We start from the raw sequence: 6,307 nt of genomic DNA, 5'->3' as shown, positions 1-6,307 counted from the left end.
AGCCTACCCCAGGACATCAACCCCAGGTGGAGTCCACAAACCTGCCCTGTGGTGGTGCTGGGGCCAGTTCACTAGACGTGATACTTGTCCAGCCCTTTTGGAGCTTCCAGTCTAAAAGTGGATTGGGGTAAATAAAGAGGATGTCTCAGAAAACAAGCTCAGGGGTGCTCATCTTTTTTAAGGCTTGCGTTCTTTATCAGAATAACAACAAAAAAAGGACGTTTCCGGACAGGTATGGAAGCTGGATGTTTGCCTAACAAAGTTCCTCCCATTGTCCCTGTGGGTTGATTTTATTTAACCAAGGCAGAGTAATGTCTGAGAGCTAGTGAGCATCCATTAAGGGATTTACCTGGAATGTATTTTGCAGTTTTAAGAACCCACAGACAGTTCCTATTGTGAGTGTGTAGTGTCAAATGTAAGAAGCATACAAACCTGTAGAGAATTTATGTGAGTTTATTTGAGCCAAACAGACCACAATTGTCAAGAAGCAAAATCTCAACAGATTGAGAAAGTGCTCTGAGAAATGGCAGTTTTGCACCTTATTTTATGCATTATAATAAAGAGAGGAGGTGTAAGCGGGTTACCTGGAATCCATTGGTGGTAGATTAGGGAGGGTGGGGGGGGCTGAAAAGGGGGAATAGGGAAAGCAGGTGAGAGGAGGGATTACTGGGATTGCATAAAAATTAAAATGATAGACACATACTTCTTTTATACAGGTGGCTACTGGATAGTTAACAGTCAACAATTAACTCAATTAACAATGAAGGGATTTGTGGTCTCCTCCCTGGTCTGAGGGTTGTGCCCAAAGGGGCCCGAAAAAAGGGATATTTGACATTCCAAAGGTATGTTATAAAAAAAAATAACTAGAATTCAATTGAACTTTTACTTTATAGAAAATACAAGCCAGAAGAACAAGTTCATTGACTATACAATAGTAATGAAATATTCCAGAATGCTGAAAATGATTTAGGAAAATAAGCATTTTATCAACAAATAAAAGACAAAAATAAAACACGAAGGGGAAACTGTTGATGATTTAATGAAACCTAAAGACAGATATTAAATAAAGAGTTCTAGTTTTATTGAGAGACATGCTAAAATAATTATTCATTTGAGGTCTGGGAATTGACTGCTTTGAATAAGTCAAATGGGGTATATATTGCTAATTGATGAGGTTAGGTAAGAGATACATGAGGGATCATTACTCTATTTTCCTTTGTATATGTTTGGAAATTTCTATGGTTAAAAATAACCACGGAAACCAACAAAACCATGATTGTGGGCTCTGAAGTCTCTTCTTATCAAATAACTTCTCTTCTTTTTAGAGGTAATGATCTTGAGCAAATTATCTGGACAACTCTTTGTCATAGTTTGGTTCACCTTTGAGAGGAATCTTGTATTAATTCCTGCCTCTGGTGTTGTTGTCTGAAAGAAATGTACTATGCAAATAAAACTTTTTCAATATTATTGAGCACTTGATAAGTCTCAGAATTTATAACTAATCACTATGCTATTATTTTAATAATTTATTTCACCAGGCTAAATTATAAATTGAAATCGATACTTTGGTGATATCTAATTATTTGACTTCACATCTGGCTTTTGACTTTTTTCCTGAAATGAGAGTTCAGGCTCTAACAACTTTCCGAATAGCTGAATGGGCGGTAAATTTTCTGAAAGGTTACTAGAGAGTAGATTTTGGAAGTTCTCACTGAACACACAAGAAATTGCAACTCTGTGAGGTGATGGATATATAACCCTCGCTATACCAGCGTTTTTCATTTGTGAAGTGTAAATAAGGGTTTTGATAAGATTAAGTGCTTAGAACAGCACCTGGTCCATACTTAACACTGTGTAATTGCATGTCTAACTTGTCTTTTTAAAAAATATACATTTCATTGATTTCAGAGAGGAAGGGAGAGGTAGAGAAAAACATCAATGATGAGAGACAATCATTGACCAACTGCATCCTGAACGTCCCCCACTGGGGATCAAGCCTGCAACCCGGGCATGTGCCTTGACCACGGGATCGAATCGTGGCTTCCGGAGCCCCAGCGGCTGGGCTGTCTACTTGCCTGACGTGCATATTTCATATCTGCTCCAGGCAACCAGGAAGCTTCTGCAGAGTTAAGACGGTTCCCCACGTTTCCCATTGCAATTTGTGCCTCACGGCCCAGGCCCCGCCCCCAGCCCGGTGGGGCGGGGCGAGGTGCTGCCGATTCCAGGGCGGGGCTCGGCTGGCGTGCCTCCAGGCGCCGGCGCCGTGAGGTCGGACGTTACCCGTTGACGCAGCCGCAGTGCCGCCGGGCCTCAGCTCTGACCCCCGCCCCATCCTCCGCCTCCCTCCGTGGTCTGGGCCCCGGCCGGACCTTGGGTGGCGGGCTGGACCTGCGGCGGCGGCGGCCCGGCTGGCAGGGCTAGAGCGGGTGCGCGCGGGCCGAGCTCGGCAGGCCCCGGGCGCTCGGCGCTGCCCCGCTGCCCAGGGCCCTTGGCGTCCTCCGATGAGAGGCCGGACGGTTCCGGGCTGCCCCGGTCGCTCGCCCAGGTGAGGGGACGGGACCGGTTCGGTGGGTCAGCACTTTGTCCGGTGTCTCGGGACCTCCGCCGGGTCGGAGTTGGGGAGGTGTGCCTTCATCTCAACTGCCTGCTGTGGTGTCGACACATTCGCAGGCTTTTGCTCTCCCTACCTGAAGCACTAGGACCTGAGACCGATGTCGTCGGTCCATGGGAAGGCCTGGGAGGGCCGTGACAGTCGGCTGGTGGGGTTGGGGGTACCCGAGGGGCCCCAGCGGAGGGCGAGGAGGCAGGTGGGCGGCGCCCGCTTGCGGGTGTGGTCTCCGCGGGGAGGACCGCGCACCTGCCGGCTGCGGCGTCCGCCCTGCTAGCACCGGGCTGCGGGAGGCGGCAGCCTGACTGCTCGGCGAGGGCGCTGGAGCTTTAGAACCCCCCCTGCCACCCCCGACACCCCAGGCGTGCTGTGCTTTGTATTCTGAATTGGTGCTTGCTGAGTCTGCACCGCGGGAGAGAACACCTTTCAGCGGAAACGTTATCTTGGTCAAAGGGAGGTGAAAGGAAGTCGATTTTCCTCTTCAGAGTATTAGCTGTCTCCTACCCCCCACCCTCCCACCGCGCTGGCCTTCGTTTTTGCCTGTAGATAATTAGGGACGCTGGTTAAAGGGAAAGAGTTCTCGTAAATTTCCCCTGTAAAGGAACCACGGTATTGGGAGTGTTCAAGCGTGTGAGTTTCAGCTGGTTTCATGTTGCTGCTTTCACTTCATTCACGGCAATGAAGCTGATTTATTCTAAGTTAACTAGACACACGAAGTATAAAAACAGATGAATATACCAGAATATTTTCTTTAAAAATATATTTTTGTTGATTTCAGAGAGGAACGGAAGGGTGGGGGGGGGGGGAGAGAGAGAGAGAGAGAAACATCAGTGATGACAGAGAATCATTGATCAGCTGCCTCCGGCATGCCTCCCACTGGGGATGGAGCCCACAACCCGGGCTTGTGCCCTGACTGGAATCGAACTGTGACCTCCTGGTTCACAGGTCAACAACCACTGAGCCACGCCCTGCCAGGCCAGAATATTTGTCTTATAAAACTGTTGAGTGGTACATGATGTGCATATATTACCTCATGTAATCATCATAACAATCGTGTCATGTAAGGCCTTTTATTCTCATTTACCGACGAGAGAACTAAAGCCTAAGAAACCACTCGTCCAGGTGCTCTCCCTCCCGGGAGCATGCCTGTGCCTTTCCCTTTGCCTTTTCCTTCCTCCCCTCCCACCCCCACTTCTTCCCCTCAGCACGTTAGCATTAGCTTTCTCATTCCCCAGACTCCAAGGGCCCTTCTTTTAAGTCTATAACATGCTTCCTAAACCCATTTCTTCTAGGAATTACATTTTCTACTTCTGTAATTTACCCAATGTTATCTTAAAGTTAAAAAAAAAAAAAAGAAGAAACAATTCGCCCAAAGTCAGAGTTGTGATTTAAACCAGGTGATCTGGCTCCTGGTTATAGCCCCTTAATCAGTGTTATTTGCAGGTTGATTTTCATTTGTTAAGAAATGTGCTAGGTGCTGGGAATAGGAAAAAAACTGAGGAGCTGTTCTTGCTAGAAGAGACCAGCAATTTGAGAGAACTTTTTCAAAGCCACACTTAGAGAATGTTTTTTTGTGGTTTTTTTTTTAGAGAATGTTTTAAAGGTAGGATTTGACCTCTAGAACCCTCTAACGACTAAAATCATGCTCTTTCCATAAGTACAGTAAGGAGTTTTCAAATGTTTGTTAGGTCATAGTTTGGAAATTGTGGTCTTATTCTAGATTTTCTTATTCTAGATTTTTAAAAAAATATATTTTATTGATTTTTTACAGAGAGGAAGGGAGAGGGATAGAGAGTTAGAAGCATCGATGAGAGAGAAACATCGATCAGCTGCCTCCTGCACACCTCCTACTGGGGATGTGCCCGCAACCAAGGTACGTGCCCTTGACCAGAATCGAACCTGGGACCCTTCAGTCCACAGGCTGACGCTCTATCCACTGAGCCAAACTGGTTTCGGCTTATTCTAGATTTTTTATAGGAGTATTTTTTATTTGGAAACTTTAAAGAATGAAATGTAGTATTGAACTAGCATTAAATACTTTTATGCAGGTGTAATTAAATTATTTAATCTGAAATGGTAAAATTGCTCGTAAAGCCAGAATATCTTGTATAATTTGTTGAAATGTTTTTTGTTCTTTTTTAGGTTTGTTAAGATGAAACACTGCAGATGGGCCTTCTGAAGATAAGGAGAAGGAAAAACAACATTGAAGACTCTGGGAATAAAAACAGGTAAATATTTCGGCTAAGTTAGAAAACGATATAATTTCCAATTAAAGTTCAAAGAGAGGAAATCTTCTGACTTTCTGTTTCAGTTGTGTTTTGATCTGCTTAAATGGTCAAGGAATGAGGGTTGGGAGGTGGTGGTGTATAACTTGACCTGCCAATCATTTTACTTGACTTTGGAACTACTGATACCTGACTGACAGTTGAGTCATGTGCTGAGCTTGTGTATTGGAAGAATAAGGCCACAGAAAATTTTGGCTTGATTTTCTATCAAGTGTCACTGTTCTTTTCTCTCTTTTGCAAGCATATTAATTTGCCCATGTTATAAAGGGATTAAAAAAAAAATGAAGAAAATTAGTTGACTTTTTGTTTGTTCTTCATAGAAGAGTAGTGTAGTTAAAACAAGTATATTTTTTTTTACCATGAGTTCTCTGGAGAATAGTAGAAGGCATGGTTAAACATGATTAAGGAACATTTAATTCATTGATAAATATTTAACAAGTACCATATGTCAGGCATTATTTCAGGCTTCTAGTAATAGAGTGGTCTAAATGGCCCTGAAAAGTGCTAGAGTAGTGAGTTTTTATCCTAGAAGGTAATATTTTTGTGACCCATACATTTCCTTGATTTTATATGCAAAGATCATTTTGGTTTATGTAAAAGACTGGGAAAGCAGCACTATGCAACCCTATGGTACATGTTTGTATTTATAATTAAGCTTTCATATTATTGTAAATAATAAAAGAAGGTATTCTATTAGTACTACTTTAAGGTACAGTGGAAAACTAGGATTCTTACAGACTTCATTTTAGCATACTGTTTTTCCTGTTAAAAATAGTGATAGAATTTCAAAATTTCATCGGAGGTTAACAAATTAACTTCAATTTGAGAAAATTTGGGGGAATTTACATGTGACAAATAGAAGTGCCATGGTCAAATAGGCATTCTGAATGATGAATTGGAGAGAGATGAGCTTGGAACAATAGTGATCAAGTAGAGGCTATTGTAATAAGACCAGATGGCAAAGGAGAGTCAAGTAAAAGTGCAAATGGGAATTAAAGGATAGAGATGACTATACAGATGCAAAGGAGATAGAATGGGTAAGAATTATTGGGTTGAAGGAAAGTGAAGTCAGGGTACTTTCTGGTTGCTGTCATGTTCAAGCTCATAATATTTAATAAATACTTGCAGGGTAAATGAAATGGATTACTTGATATCTGGCTTGGGAAACAGTGGATTCTGGGGCTATTTCTGAGGGAGAATAGGAAGAGCAATAAATTGGGAACATGGTTGGAGGAGCTAAGTTTAGTTGGGAGCTATTGTGATTTCCACCAAGAAATGTCATTAGGTAGCCCTAGCCAGTTTGGCTCAGTGGATAGAGCATCAGCCTGTGGACCAAAGGGCCCCGGGCATGATTCCCATCAGGGACACATACCTTGGTTGCAGGCTTCTTCCTGGCCCGGGCCCTGGTTGGGGC

The 6,307-nt window shown here is 43.4% G+C and overlaps 1 protein-coding gene across 3 annotated transcripts in view; it reads left to right on the top strand.

The window, feature by feature from the left end:
- The first annotated feature begins 2,268 nt into the window (after positions 1 to 2,268).
- The window catches only part of BLTP1 (bridge-like lipid transfer protein family member 1), a 175,578-nt gene continuing 171,539 nt past the window's right edge, over positions 2,269 to 6,307 (top strand). For all 3 annotated transcript variants that reach the window (XM_079771203.1, XM_079771204.1, XM_079771202.1), the window contains exons 1-2: positions 2,269 to 2,545; positions 4,751 to 4,836. The gene's annotated coding sequence lies outside the window, so the exon portion shown is untranslated. The remainder of the gene's footprint in view (positions 2,546 to 4,750; positions 4,837 to 6,307) is intronic.

The sequence above is a fragment of the Cnephaeus nilssonii genome (assembly GCF_951640355.1).
Source record: "Cnephaeus nilssonii genome assembly, chromosome: 5".
In the NCBI taxonomy this organism is placed as follows: domain Eukaryota; kingdom Metazoa; phylum Chordata; class Mammalia; order Chiroptera; family Vespertilionidae; genus Cnephaeus; species Cnephaeus nilssonii.
This window is presented reverse-complemented; position numbering and strand designations above follow the sequence as displayed.